Genomic DNA, 18,623 nt, shown 5'->3' with positions numbered 1-18,623 from the left:
TCAAACTCAGAAATCCACCTGCCTCTGCCTCCCAAGTGCTGGGATTAAAGGCGTGCGCTACCACCACCGGGCCAAACTATCTTTTTTTAAATATCCACATCTATAAGAATTTGGCCTCTTGCATCTGCAGAGCTGAGCAGCCAGTCACTAAATGACACCCTAGTGGTACGCGAGTGTTAATGCAACTGATTTATGGAACTGGACTATTAACTAGTTTCCAAAGTGAGAGTATTGCTAACCTAACACCTTTGGAGGAGGTGTTTTCGAATGAAGGAGGATGGTTCGTGAGCGGGACCACAGCATATCATGCATTTTTCAGCGTGACAAGCCGTGACTTGGCATCATGATAAAGGAAAGCACACTGAAGACGACGGTGGTTTGTCTTGGGAGATCCAGCCACTGTGGATCTGGAAACCGGAAGCTTGCTGCTGTGGCTTTTCATCTTCAGACGTCTTGTCTCTTGCACAGTGAAGAGCTGGCAAGGTGACTGGAGCTATCCTTTCTCAATGAGCTCGCTGCTTGCTCCCAGGGCTTCCCAGGGGGCCCAGCTCCATCTGTTTTGCCCTGGGGGGGTTGTGTGTGTGTGAAGGGGGTGGTTTGTTTTCACGTTGCTGAGAACTAACAACCCAAGCTCCACATCACTGTGCTTGTGCCGGGTTGAGAAGCCTACTGAGGAGGGAGGAATTCTTTAGGGTGGCAGGGCTGCCCCAAGAGAGGGCCATGTGGGACAGAGAAAGGAGACAGTTTATCAGAAACTGACTCCCGGTGGTCTTCATTTGGGTGTCCCCATTAAAAAGCCAAGTGCTAGGGATTTGAGGGGAGCCAAATGTTGATGGCTAGAGACCAACCTTCACGTGCTCGGATGTCCCCATGTGTGCCAAGGAAGTTCTTCCCACCTGGGCCTCCCTACTTCTCTCTGGATGCCTCTGCAGGCCCTAGGCAGGTTTGGTGGTTGCATGTATGCATTTATTTCCCTGTGTGTTTAGTAATGGGAGAGCCCAGCTTTCAGAGAAAGAAAAGTATGGAGCTGAAAAGTCTTTTGTCAAGACCCAGGTGTGTAGGTAGGAGGGGAAGCAAGAGTTTCCCACCGAATCTTAGTTTATTCATCTATAAAACAAAATTAAATCCAGGCATGGTGGCTCATATGTTTAATTCCAGCACTCGAGCCTGAAGCAGAAGGATTACTGTGAGTTGCATACTCACTGTATAGTGAGTTCCAGGTCTGGGAATACAGAGTAAAATTCTGCATCACAAAGCTCAAACCAAGCAACTCTTGCCCCAGCCCAGGACAAATGTCTACTTGTTATCAATTGGGGGCAAAGGGAAGGATGGGATTTCCATTTATGAATAGATATGTGAGAAGTAGAGGGTGCAGTGATGCCCACAGCTGTGCCTGAGTAGGGGAGGCAGAAGAGTTGACAAGCCTTGCATTCCACTCCTTTCACATTCTAGCTGCATGACCCAGGACATCACTGAGCCCATTTCTCCATCTGTACAATGGAGATATACCCTTCCAAAGTTTTTGTGATGAATACATCATCTGTTCAGCAAGTAGGTAAACTGATAACAGAGACTGAAGTAGCTCCCACTACCTGGAGGGGAACAAGAAGTAAGGCCCCAAATTAACTCAAGGCTTTGTGCTCAACTGTATCTTCTAGTCCCTTTGTATTTAATGTGTGTAGGGTGGCACCTCATTATTGAGATTAAAACAGGAGCAGGATGAAGAGTCCCTTCTACATCTCAGCCAGGATACCCAGGAAGAAGAGAAGGCCCTCTAGTCAACATGGGTGGGATCAGTCATGGAGAACTGAATCGAATTCCCATAGGCCTAATACTTTAAAGAATAGAGTTGCATTTTTGCAGCCCAGTCAGTTAGCATTACTTGGTTCTGAAGTTACTACATTAAATTCCATCTCCTAATGTTCTTTCCAACATCTGTTTTGTTTGTTGTTTTTGAAAACCACCAGCCCTTTCCCTCCCTATTAAAAATTTAAATGGTCAGTACATCTAGGGACAAGGGATTTGAAATGTCATTTTTCATGGACCCAGAAGATAAAATGTTGACCTATTTTTTTTAAAAGTCATTAGACATATCTCAGAAAGTCAATCTTGTAATAAGTCAATTGAGAGAGAAAGAGAGAGAGAGAGAGAGAGAGAAAGAGAGAGAGAGAGAGAGAGAGAGGAAAGAAAAGAAGACAGGCATTTAGCCAGACACGGAGTATACAAATCCAGAAACTCGGGATCCATTCTGTTTGCAAATAAAAAGGGAGCCTTCTTTCTAGAGAGATCCTTTCTTCTTGCTTTATTCCTCTTCTGCAACCATGAGCCGATGGTTGTGACATCACTGGGTTGCTTTGGAAATGTTTATTCCACAGAGGAGTTGGGCCTCACGTGGGGAATTTAGAAGAGGAAGTGCAAACTGTTGAAAAAACAAAATTGATCTGAGAAAGAGGAGTTTCAGAAAGAAAACAGTATGCACTGCTAAGAGGTGGTTTGCATGTTTCCCTGAGAGGAATCAAGTACTCGGAAGAACACTATACACAGATATGCCTTTTTTTTTTTTTTGAATTTTACTTTCTATAAATATCTATATAAAGAGTCAAGAGAAGTAAGGAAAGAATATCTTGCCATGGGAAAAAGAAGTTTCAGCTACTCAATTATTGGGACACAAAGAATTGGTCTTGAAATACCTTGGCTAGGGGAGGGGGGGAAATTACATCCATTGACATTTTTATTATATATAATGGACTTGAGAGGCTATATCTCTTTAAAGAATTGTGACTCGAGCGGCCTGACTCTTAGGGCAGAAGCTACAAAATCGTTTTCCGTTTTGAACGGCTAAATCAACAGAAACCAGACCAGAGCCTTTCTTCCTGCTGGGGCAGTATTGTCCCCTAAATCCAGTTTCCAGCCCTCTCAGCCTAGCCTAGTTTGATGTAGCACTGACTTCGCCTACAACAGCAACCGGCGAAATAAGTAGATTTGCATTTGGAATGGTTGAGAAGGCAGCCACCGGTGTGTGTGTGTGTGTGTGTGTGTGTGTGTTTGTGTGTGTGTGTCTGTTTGTCTGTCTGTGTGTGTGTGTGTGCGCGCGCGCGTGTGCGGGTGAATGTGTGTGTGTGTGTGTGTGTGTGTGTGTGTGTGTGAGACTGTCTGTGCTCACAGCTGGGGTTAGGGTGGACTAGTAGCTCCGGACAGGAAGAAAATCGAGACATAGCAACTGTGTGAACACAATTTTCCCGTGGCTAGAAGAGTCCCTGCATGAGAAGACAATTTTAGGAATTAAGATGAAAATGATCTTCCAGCAGAGTGGGAGGAAGGCTCGAGGAAGGCTCAGGTTGTAACGGGGTGTTTTGTATCTCCCCGGCATACTCTCCCCTGGCCTGGTCCTCTCCTCATCCGCCCACCTGCCCGCGACAACACCTGCGCCCCCTGCCGTCTCGGGGGCGCACAGCCAGGAGGGGAGGACCAGGAGGTCCGGCCGGCCGCAGGGGCTGCAAAGGTCTGGTGGCGCGGGCTGATTTAGTGGCCAGGGCTGTAGTACAGGCTGTCCCCGGCAGCCGGCGGAGTCGGGGAGCCCACGTGATGGCCCCGGCTCTCCGGTGAGCTCCCCAAACAGACGCACACCCAGGCGCGCGCGCACACGGGGCCGCGCGCTCACACACTCACACACTCACACACGCACGCACGCACCCAGCCTCGCGCGCACACGCCCGCCCGCCTGCTCTGCCTCTGCGCCCTGCATCCCGGCTCGCTCGTTCTCTCGCCCTCTCGCCTCCCCTGCGGTCTCTCGCTCTGCGCGCACACACCGCACACACGCACACGCACACACACGCGCGCATACACGCAGCCGGCACAGGCGGCGGCGGCGGCTGCCGGAGTCAGGACGAGCCTCTCTAGGTACGGTCTTGAGAAGGCGGCAGCAGCGGCGGCGGCGGCGGCGGCAGCGGCGGCGGCGGCGGCAGCCCGAGCATCCCTGCTCAGCCGGAGAGGGAGCATCGCCGAGAGTTCCCGTCCCCTCGGCCATTCCCTTCCCCCCTCCTTTTCTTTATTTGCGAGAGAATTTCAGCTGCCTTATTGGTTTCGTTTGATTTGGAAACATTTTTGGTTGCTTTGTGTGTGTGTGTGTGTCCTGTTTTTTTTTCTTTCCTCGTTTTATTTGCATCCAGAGCATGGCGGGCTGCGGGCTGTCGGAAGACACCTTCCTCTCCTCCTTCTTTTACAACTACGGCTCCTCCTGGGAAACCCCTTCCAACCAGGTAAGGGGTGGCTCAGTGCCGGGCGGCGTCTCCCCGTGCCCCCCGCTGCTCGCTCACTTGGCACCAGGCGGGTAGACAGACTCTCGGGAGGGGGTGGGGAGGATGGGGGGCCAAGTGGGTCGCACTGTCTGGGTCAGCGCCAACCGGCGACAGAGGTGTTCCCCCTTCTCTATACCCCCATCATAGCGCCAGCTCCAGGGGCTGTCGCGTCCCTCCAGTGCCCATTTTGCCATGGACACCTATCTCGCCCCCAAACCTCCCAGCCCAGAGGGAACCCGAGAAAGAGGCAGGAGCTGGCGCGTTACCCCGGACAACTCCAGGCAAAAGCAGGGAACTCGAGCGCAACCTTCACCAAGTCGCCGCGGGCGCCGCGCCCCTGTGCGCCGGGCGTTCGCCTGCCCTCCAGTTGAGCCCCCAGGCTACCTAGCTGTGAGACCCCCCGCGACGCGTTGTCCCTCCCTCCACTCCCTTGGGGCCCGGAGCCACCTCTTTCCCTAAAATGGCTGCAATCTCAAGTAGATGCGTCCCCTGACCCGCGGGAATGGGGGTGGTGGTGATAAGCAGAGTGGAGGCTCCACTCCTCCCGACCCCGCACCTTCCCGGGCGCGCACGAGCACCCCACAAACACACACTTAACTTTGATGACTGTGCAATGCAGTCCGGCTGCATCGTGTCCTGCACGTTCCCCGCTGCCGGCCTGTAGGTGTGTGGATCAGTGTGGCTTGGGGGGCCGGGATAAGCTGGAGGTGGATAAGGGAAGTGGGGGCGTGGAAAGAGACCGGTGTCCTCCGGCCGCTGATTACCTGGACAGAGACAGGCTGTGTTCAGGTTCTGGGAGGGGGGTGCCAAAGCTATTCCAGGAGCCAGAGGGAGAATTAGAGGGAAAAAAAATTCCTTTTAATTAAATAACTGTTGTAGTCTGCTGCCCCCACCGCTTGTTTGGTGAAAGTCTACAGGCATCTGTCATCTTCAAACTACACGGGGAAGTGGAGCTGGGGTCTAGGGATGGGAGGAGGAGTGTGTGTGTGTGTGTGTGTGTGTGTGTGTGTCTGTGTGTGTGTCTGTGCGCGCGCTCGTGTGTGTACGGCTTGGGAAAGTTGGGGCCAGAAGCTAGGTGGAAGAGCATTGGTGAAAGCGGCACCAACTCGGTGGGCCGGCCAGGGCTCCGGGAGTTCTTGGGCTCCGTGGAGCGCGCACCCGAGGGCGCGGGCCCGCGAGGCTGAGGGTGCCGAAGGGAACTGCTCGGTCCCGCACGGCTCTCCAGGCTGCTGCGGCGTCTCTCTCCCGGAGCCCGCCTGCCAGCCTCTGGCCGCTCTCGGGGCTGGCCGCCGCGCTTGCCCGCGCTGGCGCGCTCCCTCCGGGGCCCAGATCTCAGCGCGCTCCTGTGAGCTCGCGTAGAGGGAAAAAAAATTAAAAACAAACAAACAAATAAATAAATAAACCGAAGCCCTAAAGCCAAACAACCGAAAAAATGTACTCCGTGACTCTCTCGTCACCCCCCACGGCTCCCAGACACAAATAGCCAAAGTAGTAGTGGCCAGGTGACGACCTCGCCTCCTCGGCGTGGGCTCTCCGGATCCCGCCGCGGCCGCCCGAGTGAATAAAACAGAACCCCCTCGGGAGATCCAAAAGGCTCCCGCCGCCTCAACCGCCCGGGAACGGGGCCACAAGATCCCGCCAGCCGGCCGGACGCCGCTGCGATGGGGCGCCGGGCCGCCCCCAGATCAGCCGGCAGGTTGCGGGGCGCAGAACGGCGGGAGAGAGAGCAGGCCCGCCTGCGATCTGAAACTTGCCCGAGCTGCCGCGGTGGTCGCGCTGCTGGTGGAGTTGGGGACCCTGGAGGAACACGGCTGGGGTCAAGGGGGCGCCCTGGCTGCAGGTTGTGAGCGGCTTTTCTACCAGCTACCCCACCCCGCATGGCAGGCTCCGGGTGCTCTCTCCACCACTGTCCAAGGCAAGCTCGTGCTTGCCGAAAGCCACGGACCCCTCGGATTTGGCAAACTCCAGTCTCCAGGAGCCTACGTGAGCGCGCCTCAGTGTGTGTGTATGCGTGTGTGTGTGTGTGTGTGTGTGTGTGTGTGTGTGTGTGTCTATATGTGTGTCTATGACGCGCGTGTGGCTGTCGATGAGTCAGAAACCAACCCCAGCTCGCCTTTGAGGACCGAGGCGCGGACCAGAGGCTTGAAGCACACACCCGCCACCAGCCCCGGGGGCTGTAGGGGATTCCTCGGCAGCTCCCCGCCTCTTAGTCCTGGACCTGAATGCTTTAAGCTAAGTTTCCGGGCAAGTGGCTCTGACCACCGCAGGGAGCAGAAACTCGACCGCTTGCTCATTCGTCGGGAAGAAGAGAGAAGGGAGACCCGGTGGGTGTCGCCAGGCGCTCAGCAACGCAGCTCTAGAGCCACTGGAGGCTTCGCAGCATCTTTAAGGAGATAGAAAAGGAGTCCAAGAGCTTGGAAAAGCCAAGGGCGGGGGGGGGGGGCTTGTTTCGCAAGATAGGCAGTCATGTGCAAACTCCTTGGGAGCCTGAGTTGGTGGGCGTCAGTCAGGGTGGGGGCGGGGGTGCCAGGCAGGTTCGTTGGGGTCAGGTTGGGAGACCTGGAAAAGATGAGAACCTTGAAGAGGGGTCCTTTTCGAAAGAGGCAAACTATAGGCTTCTCTTTGGGTAAAGTTAGTTTAACTTGATTAGGAAAAAGCATCTCCCCCAAAGACAACATCTTTCTTCTAGAAAGGGGTACTCGCGTTGCTAAGAAAATGGCAAGAATTTCTGAAAAAGCAGCTGGTGCTGCTCTGTGGAGGGTGATTAGCTCACAGACTGGTACTGGGGAGCGAGCTAACCTGAGTGCAGAGAAATTGGATGGCGGGGAAAGCAGATGATTTGAAGTATTGATTTCTTCCACCAGCGGTACGGTATGAACTTTAAGATAAAGTGCAGAAACAAACGAAAGACGTGCATTGTTAGAGGAAGGGGCGGTCACTACCCAAGATCTGCTTGTCGGTGGGAAGTGCTGGCGAGCAGTGCCTTACCGAGACTTGCGGTTTCCGGCTCAGCCACCACCACCATTTTCAAAGAAGGAGAATTATACAGCATATGCATTAGGCCTTGCTGAGCTCCAGTTTGCCCTTTCAGCATCTTGAGCATGGACAAATGACTACGAAAACTGCTTGCAACTGTTCCTACGGAAGAACAAGGAGAAAAACAAAGGCAATAGTTTCAAATCTTATCCCAGGATTCAGGCAGCGCTGACATGGGGAGAGAGGTCTGGGCCAAATTTGAAAGAGTGAGACTTATTCATGATTTTACCTGAATTGCTGCCAAAAAGCTTACAAACCCTTCATTCCCTAAAAATAGCAACGTTCTTCAAGTATAATTTGTTTACCTCAATTAAAAATAAAACCTCTCCTTAGTGTTATAAAGTGCTTATGAAGGTAAGGGTTGGCTGTACTAAAAAAAAATCAAGCTTTTTATTTCTAGATCAATATGATGTGCTCTCAACATCTAATACCATGTAAAAGGAACCTTTTTACAACATCAATAGCAGGCAGGCATGTCTACTAAGAACCTCCTTTCCTGGAATCACGAGGCAGTTTGATTTCTTTCGCTTTCACAAGAAGCACGATTATGACACCATTCCTTATAAACAAGGGGTGGAAAAATAGGACGAGATGGAAAATCTGGAAAGTAGCAAGTCATTTATTCACTTCTAAAAACCAGGCAAACAAAAACAAGCAAATAAAGAGACATTAAAAATACTCCAGTTACGGATCATTGTCGAAGGGAAGAATTTTAGTTATTCTGTGACATTTATTGAAGCTGGAGGGGGTGGCTTGTTGATTTTTTTTTTTTTTTGAGAGAGAGAGAGAGAGAGAGAGAGAGAGAGAGAGAGAAAGAGAGAGAGAGAGAGGGAGAGCTCCTAATGTGTATTAGAGCCGAAACTACATCTGTTACCATTTAAAAACTGGGAGATTCCATCCTGTTTCTGAGACCATGCTGCAGGTATTTTGCATGGGCTTTCCAATGTGCAAAACAAACCACAAGTGTGTGTGTGGGCAGGAGTAGAGTGTTGGGGGGGGGAGCATCTGCTGAGGAGGAACCTGCCTCATAGAATGAAACCCCCAATTAAAGTGTATCTGTGAGATGTGTCTGCTTTGGCTCAGTGCAGCAGACGGCAGCCCGTTCTTTAATTTACAGTTTCACGCCTAGGGATGGCAGTAGAGCAAGCTTCCAACACTCAGCTTTCTCTTTTTATGTTTTGCCTTTCAGCCTGGGCTTCTCCCCTGGAGTTGTTTAAGCGTTCAGGCTCCATCCTCTGCCGTGGCCATTACCTGCTTGCATTTAGGACCTGGGTCATCTTATTAGTTGTCACTATGTAAGCCCAGATCGAAGCAGGCCAGGTCTGTATGCTACAGAATCAATCAGTTGAAAGTGAAAAATGAAGCCAATTAGCTGATTGCGTGGGTGTCCCAGAGGCCTGACATCTGACTTTCCTCTCCTGATTGGCCAGTTAGTTCTTTGGTTACCTGGTAGCCTAACCCCAAGTTTGTGAAAGACGCATCACTATCTGGTGTGACTATGCATTTTAACTTTCCTTTGCCTCCTGCACCATCAGCCTCTGGGCTTTCAATAGAAAATGGCCTCCCAGGAAGAACAACCCGGATGTGTCTTTGCAGAGCAGGCAGGTTTCCTGTTGAATTCGGCTCTATGGTTTTCCCTACTCAGTGCTGTGGCTCTTTGCACTCTATCTTGTCTAGCGAGGTAGAAGTTTTAATCCAGGCTCATTACAGGAGATAGGCAAGTAAGTTGTTGGACACGTCTGTCGGCCTTTTGTTTTTGGTAGGAGAGGAGTAGGAGAAGCTTGGCATTCCAGGAAGCATTGGTTCCAGGAATAGAAATAGACAAAGCAGGAAACACCAGGTAGAATTGAATATATGTATGTTTTCTTTCTGGCTATTCCACAATTCTTAAAGGGACAACAGTGTTTAGATCCATAGGGATGTATCCAAGGCCTGCAACTTGGAGGAATCTACTTCCATCTCCAGCACCCACATAAACATCGCAGGCATGGTGACATGCTGGGGATGCAGAGACAGGAAGATGCCTGGGGCTCACTAGACAGCCAGTTCAGCTTAGTGAGTGAACTCGGGAACAGTATTGACAGTGGTAATGATGGTACTCATGAGCGTGATACCCGAGGCTGTCTTTAGCATCTACATGCACACATGTGCATATTCATCCATGTATGATGTATGTCTGTTTGCACATATGTGACACAATACACAGTAATGAAAAGAAAGGCTTGTCCTGACATACATAGGTTTGTTGTGGTCTTCCTGTAAGATGAGCTTCCTTCTGGTAGCTTTGGTTTGAAAATATTCTGCACCTTTTATAAATTTCTATAAATGTGGGATCAAAGGATTTTGGTGGTGACTACTATTTTTTTTTAATGCTATTTCAAATACTTTACACATGTATGGCTCTTTTAGTCTCCATAACAACACGGGGTAGAGCCTTGTCTTGTAATTCCCATTATACAGAGAATGCAAATAAGACAGAACTGAGTGCTAGTTAGGAGCAAGTAGTGGGGACTGGTTTGGCAGCCAGAGGCCAGCTTCCTCTTACTTTGTCCACTTTATCCATTCCTCTCTGCAACCCAAGGGCACTGTGAGGCTACACATCTGTTCCTTGCATGTCTCTGGTGATGCCATTTATTTGCCTTTACAAATAGTGAACATCTCCTTTGCTTGCCCAAATCTTCACACCTTTCTCTCTCTTCTTACTTTTTTTGTTTTGTGTGTAGTATGCACATGTACATGTTCATGTGTGCTTACACAAATGTATGTGCAGGTATGTACACAGGCATGGGGGAGGCCAGAGGTTGATGCCAAGCATTTTCCTCAGCTACTCTTACCTTATTCTTTTGAGTCAGGGTCACTCCCTGAACCTAGAGCTCACCAATTCAGCTAATCTGCCTGGCCAGCAGGCCCCAGTGACCCTTCCTCCTGTTTCTGCCTCCCAGTTTGGAGATTTTTATGTGGGTGCTGAAGTTGCTGTTTGAACAGCTCAGCATTGACATTGCTAACTAGTCTACCCCCACCCCCAGCCCTCTTTTTCTTTTCTTTTTTATATTGTACATAGAATTCTTTGGGGTGAAGTTGTCTGTTTTGGTGGAGCCAACCATAACCACCTGATGCTTTTTCTCTCTTGGTGATGGACTTTGCTAGATACTTGAGTTTATTATTTTATTTGATTTGGATAGTTTATTCGGCCAGAGAAACAGACAGTCTTTAGATTGGTCAAATTCCTGAATCAAATAGAATAATTTTACAGTTTCTCAGATACATTAAAACTCTCTCTCTCTCTCTCTCTCTCTCTCTCACACACACACACACACACACACACATGCATATATACACATTTAGGCATGTATTCATGTCCCTTTTATACATGAGCTCATATTAGTTTGGTTATATTTTCAATTCAGACTGATAGTTGCTTTTCTCATCACCCCATGTTTTTCCAGGAGTCTTCTGTAAGGAGTTGGGCACCTAACATTCCTGTCCATCATGAACCTTTTGTGCCTTTTCCTGGTTGGGTCCTTATATCATGTTCTTCCACACTGTAGTTGTGGGAAGGGGAGAAATGACATTTGATGTCAGCAGCAATACAGAGAGGATCTTTCTTGCTGGCTTCACTGTTCCTGTGGCCCTAGTGGAAATATAAAAGTGCAGGGTTTGCATTGGAATGAGAATGGGGTCACCTCCCCTTTGTAGTCATCATCAAGGAAGCAGAACTCCCTTCCAAGAGACCATAGGAAATCAATGATCACACCTTGCCAGCAAAGAGGTAAATGTGTGCAGCAGATGGCATTAAATCAAAGGGCAGCAGAAACGTGACTCACTCTCCGAGACGGTGTGACTTTTTGGTCCCTTCAAAGAATTCACACTTTTGATATAATACTTGTATTTAAATCTTCCCATTTTGTTCGCACTATAATATGTTTTAAAAACGAAGAAAAGAGGAAAATGCCATTACCCTATGTTACAATCTTTTCTCCCAAAGATGCTTGTTTAAACAAAGCCCAGTGCCTTTCTGGAATGAGTTGCCTGATCTATCCCTCACTCCCTTTTTTTGTTAATAAGAATCAATGTGATTTATGGAATGTAACTGGGCTTGTGTGCAATTGTTTATTTCTTTGGTGAATTTACTTAGGCAGAAGAGGAGCTTGCATTGAGAGAAGGCTTCCCTTGGCCAGAAAGGACTTTAGAGGGATCCTAGTACAGAGGGGACCTGGGGTGAGGTAGGGGGAAGATGGCTGAAGTGTAGGGAGATGCAGGAACAGAGACTTAATGAAATGTGGAGAAGCAGGTGTGTGGCTCTAATATGCTGCCCTCCCTCTGTAGAGCGCACTTCTGATTGCTTTGTGAGCTCGTCTTCCTGTACATTTGAAATTGAGCTGCAGGTAATAGCTAAAGATAAAGGGAATGTCTGGTCTATACCAGAAGACAACAAGGCACCCTAAAAATCTCTTGAGGGAAATAGCCTTAGGAGCCAAACTTGCTGGGAAAAGTCAGGAAGGAGAAGGAAGGAGACCCAGCAGCAACCTTAACCACATTTTATTCCAATTTATTATTTCCAGTAGCGGTTTGTCCCTAATGTTAACAATGAGTGATTATGATTCCGTAGTTTCGTTTACAGCATAAATTAGCATTTTGTTTTCCGTTACAGCTTTTGAATGAGGAATTATAATGTATAATTTGCTGAAAATAGATGTTATCATCTCTTAGGAGGAGAACAACCACATAAACTTGAACAAATGATAAAAATGGAATCAATTACGTTTCAAATGGAAGTAGTTTACAAACCTCCAAATACAAAGTGGCACGAGTAGCTGGTTATTGTAACAAATAATTAGTTTTTTTAAAACAACGTTTATTGAATTCCATTGACAATTTGGTAATTGTTCCCACCCAGTTGGCTGTAGTGCTCCCTCTACTGAGATGGAACTGGCAGGAGATGACTACATTTTATAAGCTGCTTTATGCCTCATTATTTCATGGTATACCCAGAACATATACTTCCTTTACTTTACTTGTAACCCTTCCTGAGTAATAGGAAAATAGTGAATTGTGTCACCAATCTTTGGTGACAGATGACTATCCAAGGGCTGGCTGATGCATTTTCAGGTTGCAGCAGGGGAGAGAAGAGGTGGTCGCAGTAGAGATGGGAGTGGGTGATCACAGGCTGAAGGAAGACCCTTTTATGTGACCTCTCACACAGGTTAATCATGTTCTGATTTGACTTTCTCAGACCCTCACTTCCACCCTTAATGTTTTCTCTCTGGATTGTAACTCCTTATGTGCACGTTCTACCAAGGAAGCTTCATTGGAGTGAAAGCCATGGCTCTCCATGTTCCTTGCCCCTCACTATCCCCCTCCTATAGCAGGCAGCATGCATGTGCTGGAGACATGGCCGAGATATCAGAAAACAACTTTTTTCCCCCTTTATGTGTGTTACTTTATATCTCTGTGTTCCATTGCTTGGGAAGATGAAGTCAATTCTGCGATGTCATTTTTGAAAATGGGAATCTGACTTGGAGAACAAATGAATTCTGTTTCTATTAACTTGTCCCCAGGGAAGAGCATGGTTGGGTTACCATAGGCTCACTCGTACTTCTTAATTTCTAAAATGAAAAAGTATAAAGTCTATGCTTAATACACTCAGAGAGTGTAAGGGGATAAGTGAGAATCAGGGGAGGGTTACATCTCCACGCTCTTTGGCAACTGCTACACACTGAGTGGATCATTCATTTTTGATTATTTCTAAAAGATTAATCCATTTCTTTAAAGTTAATATGCAGAGAAATATGTTCAACATCTCTTTATTTTTAGATTCCCACGATTTAGTCTGAAACAAATCAGTGGTGCATTATATACACACAAGAATGTATCTAATGACGGGAATGAGCAGATGCTGGGAAAGATGCTTTGCGTGAAGCCGCAGGAACTGCAGGAGGGAATCGGAAAAAAGTCTCTAGAAGTTGGAGGGCTTGTGAGGTGAGCGCTGTGAGGCGGCTCAGTCACCAAGCTTTCAATGTGCAGGGCAGGGCAGAAGAGAGGACACTCAGCCTCAGCACAGTTGGTGAGGGTTCAGAGAGACTACAGACCTGGAAATTCTGTGCTGAGAACTCTTCAGGGCATGGTTAAGATAGGTCTTCTCACTCTATGGGATACCTACAGCAGAGAGTTTAGGACACAGTAGATTCTCAATAAATTATACTGGCCTGTCACGGCAAGATCCACATATTGGGTACACACACACATACATTCATTTGCCTATAGTATGTATACACGAGATAGATGCATAGATAGATAATGCCACTTGCATTACATATGTCTATATATAAAGCATATAGACACATCTATCCATATATAATACATGTATCTTCCTTTGTTTACCATTTATTCATGTCTATGTATAACTGTCGGTCACATATCTACCTATCTATATAAGTACCTACCATCTAATTATCATCTCTCATCTGGTCATCATGAACTTTTAAATGGAAATGGACAGGGGGGCACTCTTCCGTGTGAACTTGGGCCTTCTTTGGGTTGATTGATTTATCAGTAGACCCCTGCTGAACTCTTCCTTAGCAAAGGGAAGGAGATGGCGCAGTTGGGATCTTGTGAGCCAGACTGGGGAGTCCTTTGACACATTGTCCTTTCTCGCACCAGCCAGCCAGCAAGCAAACAAGCTTTCAAACTTGGGTGAAACTTAAGATCTCTGCACCATTGAAATCTGCTCGCTTGACAACGTCAAAAGAACAGTTTAATTAGTAAGTCAAATGTAAAGCTTTATTTTAAGGTTTTATTGCACTTCAATGGATTGCTAAACTTTTTATGAGATTAAAATTAGTCACCCAAGCTAGAGAGTGAAATAGTATCAGAAGTCAGGGGACACACTCTGAGGCCCGTGCAGCTCTGCTAATGAAATCCTTGACGCCTTGCTTTGCATGATGTCAACCTAAAAGGGTTACAGGGCTTTGAAGAAAAGAGTCCAAAACATCACAAATAGGGCTGGAATCATCTCAGAAAAAAAAAAAAACTTGTCAAAGTATTATGGGCTATTCTTATGGGTTTAAGAAGTAAGACTCCATTGCTAATTGATTTTTCTGACCCTGATAGTAATAGTTTAAAAATTATCTCCCCCGATTTCACTGGTCCTAAAGAACAGTGTTTACATGTATTACAAATAAATATTTATTTTTCAAAAACTTGGTCTTACTGATCCTTCCGCTCGCTATATCAGTATAGTCCACTATGAAGATTATTTGGAGCATGTTTGTGAAATGTAAGTGGTTCTCTCTCATGGTCATTCTCATAATGGAATAAGAATATGCCTATGAAAAGAAGGTCTGTTAGCCTTGAGTCCAGGCCCAGGGACAGAAGAAGTGTTAAAGAACCATACTGGCTACTTATTCAGGGAGTTATGTTAGAGTGCTTGTTTACAGTGACATTTAACACTTGCATTGTGGGGCCTGGGAGTCAGCCTTATTGAATCTCTTCATTGTCTGTATAACCAGTTACGGCCTCTCTAAGTATCCCCTCCTGTAGCTTTTATTGAGGTCATCACAGGCTAAAGAGTCTTCCCCAAGCATCACTTAGCTGCTTAAATAAAGTAATTAGAAATTGCTCTGCAATGTGAGATTGGTTGAAAATATTCAAATATTCCCTTTCTAGAGATTTTTTTTAATCGTTTACGTAGGAATAGACCATATTTAAGAAAGTTTTGAGTCAAGGTGTGATGGATCAAACTTGAAATCCCAGGAGTTGGGAAGCTGAGGCAGGAGGATCACTACGTGTTCTAATAGCAAGTTCCAAGCCAGCTAGGGCTCCTCAGCAAGACCCTATTTCAAAAATGCAATAAAAAACCCCAACAGTGTATAAATATTAAGCATTGTTTGAATGTGAGTTGTTACTAGTTTGTTTATGTCCTTTATACTTAGAGTAAAAATAGCTACAGACTTTTGCCAATTGATTTATAAATGTCTTAATTTTTTTATATTGGTGTGTGTGTGTGTGCGTGCGTGTGTGTGTGTGTGTGTGTGTGTGTGTGTGTGCCTGTGTATTTTGATGTGTCTCAGCTTTGACATCCCACATCATTTGCAACATTAAATACAGCAAAAGGCACAGGATAGGTGCTAACTAACATTCTACTGGTCATTTATGAGAGAAGTAACCTGGAACTCACTCTATTAACCTAGAGACATGATCATCTCATGGCACACAATTATGAATTAAGAAGACCAAGAGCTAGAGGGAGAGAAAGAAGATTCTTCTAAGTGCCTCCACATAAGGACATTTTCTGAAGAGCAGAGTTTTTCTCTTGGATCTAGGATCTCTCTCTCTCTCTCTCTCTCTCTCTCTCTCTCTCTCTCTGCATTCTAATTTATAGAGAATATGTCTCTATATTTTCCTGGATAACTTAAATATATATTTAAACTTTGTTTCCCTGAGTACCATTGTTGCAAACTATATCTGGAAAAATGATTAAAGACATTTTTTCTTTATAGATATGTATCTCATGATAATTGTTTTGTTTTGGATTTTTTCTTAGAAAAAAAATCAGAAAAAAAAGAAAATCAAAACCACTCTTAATTGAACACTTAAAGAGAGTTACAGACCACATTTCAATGCAAATTTTCCCAGTCTTTATTTATTTCTGTGTTGTGTATAAGTGTGTGGGTACATGTACTATAGTGTGTGCATGGCTGACAGAGGACAACTTATTTCACCAGCCCCAACTTTTTCTCTAGGCATTACTTGTAAATGTTTTTATAACTTGATTTTTTTAGCCCATTTTCCATATGCTGCTTCATATCCCTCTGTGTCATATGTGCCTGTTAGATACTCTATTGCATAATTATAATACCATTTGCTTAATCTTCCTGTACCATTAGGTATTTAGGTGTCATGAGTTAATACTAGATGATGCACATCTTAATTCCTACTTTAGGACAATGTACAGTAATAGAAAGTCTTGGATAAAGAGCACACAAAACGTCAAGACTTTGTGATTGCTGTCTCTCCATGAAGAAAAATCAGCTCACCCCAGCAGCTATGTGCCAGAGTACCAAATGGTGGCTGTTTTAAAATGGACTCTCTTTTTCCAGAATATTCTCTACCTATTGAAAACTCAAACCTTTTTTAGTTGCCATATCAGTCCAAAGGTCACAATTCATTCCAGAAAAGATCTTTCTCTTACATAGATTCTGCAAACTCAGCTATTGGACCATATGGCATTCAAGCCAATGGTGGGGAGCTTTGACCCTGGTTATCAGGCAGGACCTTGATGCTCTTCAATCCATAGTTCTGACACACCTACCAGCTTAGTTCCACTGAGGCGCACAGAAAATGCCTTTCTAGTCACTGAGCTTCTTACACTGGAAAGAAGTCAGCCTGGGCTCCCAGTCAGGTTCTTACACCATTCCCAGGAAAGTCTAAGACCACCCTTGCAGAATACAGGAATGCATCATGTTTCTTGTGTAGACTGGACTCAACCATGGTACACCATAAATATTTCTGTGAAAATAAAATTTTTAAACAAAATGAAATGTGTCCACGTGGTGCAGACATGGCCATGGTGCTGCATGTTCCTCTTCTGTCATCAGTTGGCAGTTCCAACTTTGTTGGATCTTGTCTTTTCAAAGCTAACTCCCCTTCTCCACATCTCACCTTTGCTACAGTCTGATTCTTCCTTAAGAAAGGACAGAGGGGGAAGGGACAGGGACTGCTCATTTCTTCACACCCTTCAGGCCTAGAGCAGTGCTTCTCAACTTTCCCAGTGCTGCATCTCTTTAGCACAGTTCCTCATGTTGTGGTGACCCCCAACCATAAATAACATTATTTTGTTGCTACTTGATATAGCAATTATGAGTAGTAACATAAATATCTGATATGCAGGATATCTGATATATGACCCCAAAGGGATCTGTGTATACAGGTTCCAGGGCAGAAAGTTGTATGGCTACCCCCATACACATGCCGCATCTTACTCTCTTCCCAGCTAGTTTCTCATCTCCCAGATGCTTCCCCTGCTCCTGAGAGCTCACCTACTTGCTGGTCTTGTTTCCTCTGATACTCCGTGGTGGTCTTTAGCATCCTCATGTGGAGGACTATCACAGTTGCAACACTGCAGGCAGCCCCATCATGCTACCCTAGCCCCATCCTTCAGAATACCTCTGCTTTTGGAACCTCAGACTCCATTATAACCACACCAGATGATAGCCTTAAGGCTCTCCCATATGCTTCCTTGGCCATTTATTTACAAGATTTCTGATCCCTGAACCGCTCTCCCTTCTTTCTATTCTTCAAACACCCACTGTCCCTATTCCCTGGTAATGAGTGACAAATCTCAGGATCCATTGCTTAAACTGCTATCTTGTCCAAGGCACAAAAACCATAATCTCTTACCCTCCTATAATCTGTCCACACACACACACACACACACACACACACACACACACACACACACACACAAAACCAGTCTTCCATCAGTCCAACATCCTGTTTGCTTCATTGTACAAGCCATGGATAAAGACCAGTTATTCCAAAGAATGACATTGTTCTCAACCTCTGTACCATTCACTGTCTCCATCTGCAACTTCAAACACTGTCTGTTACTCTTGACCCCCTTGACCATCATTGGGCTCCTTCCCAGATAAGGATTCCTGGTCATCCAAGTTTTCTGGCCTCTTATCCCAAAATCACCACTGTGGCTTTCCTTCCACCAATGCTGTGGACATATCTCTTTCCTTGGTTCTAGACTTTGATCTAACTAATGACTTTATGATTCAATAAAGTTCGGAAAGAATGCAACCAAATCTCTTACTTGAAGATATCCCTCTGTGAACTTTTCACTTCCACAAGAGGGCTGTTTTCCTCCATCCTTTTTTGGTGTGACGTGAAAGGTTCAGCTTATAGTGGAGAACATAAGTTTTAATGACATCGTGCCTGAGGTTGATTGTAGCTCACAGGTTCTTAGAGCAAGAGGCAGATAATATTAAGGCAGAGTGATAAATTTGTGGTATACTCAGCAAGAGAATTATATTCACTCATGATTTTAAATCCCATTCCTCCTCCTCTTCTTCCTTCTTTTTCTTTGGTAACTGCTAATATGAATTTGGCCCTCAACCCTTTGCTAGTCTTGTGGTAATGTCTTAATTCATAAATGTTGGAACTCGTTTTTTCTTAAATCTTAGTGCAAGGGGTATATGTGTGTGTGTGTGTGTGTGTGTGTGTGTGTGTGTATGTGTGTGTGAGAGAGAGAGAGACAGACAGAGAGAGAGAGAGACAGAGAGAGAG

The 18,623-nt window shown here is 46.1% G+C and overlaps 1 protein-coding gene across 1 annotated transcript in view; it reads left to right on the top strand.

Annotated features, from left to right (window-relative positions):
* Positions 1-3,684: 3,684 nt before the first annotated feature.
* Positions 3,685-18,623, top strand: part of Ppargc1a (PPARG coactivator 1 alpha) — a 657,537-nt gene continuing 642,598 nt past the window's right edge. Inside the window, exon 1 of the mRNA XM_031342259.1 lies at positions 3,685-4,259. The gene's annotated coding sequence lies outside the window, so the exon portion shown is untranslated. The remainder of the gene's footprint in view (positions 4,260-18,623) is intronic.

Source organism: Mastomys coucha, unplaced genomic scaffold (assembly GCF_008632895.1).
Source record: "Mastomys coucha isolate ucsf_1 unplaced genomic scaffold, UCSF_Mcou_1 pScaffold22, whole genome shotgun sequence".
In the NCBI taxonomy this organism is placed as follows: domain Eukaryota; kingdom Metazoa; phylum Chordata; class Mammalia; order Rodentia; family Muridae; genus Mastomys; species Mastomys coucha.
This window is presented reverse-complemented; position numbering and strand designations above follow the sequence as displayed.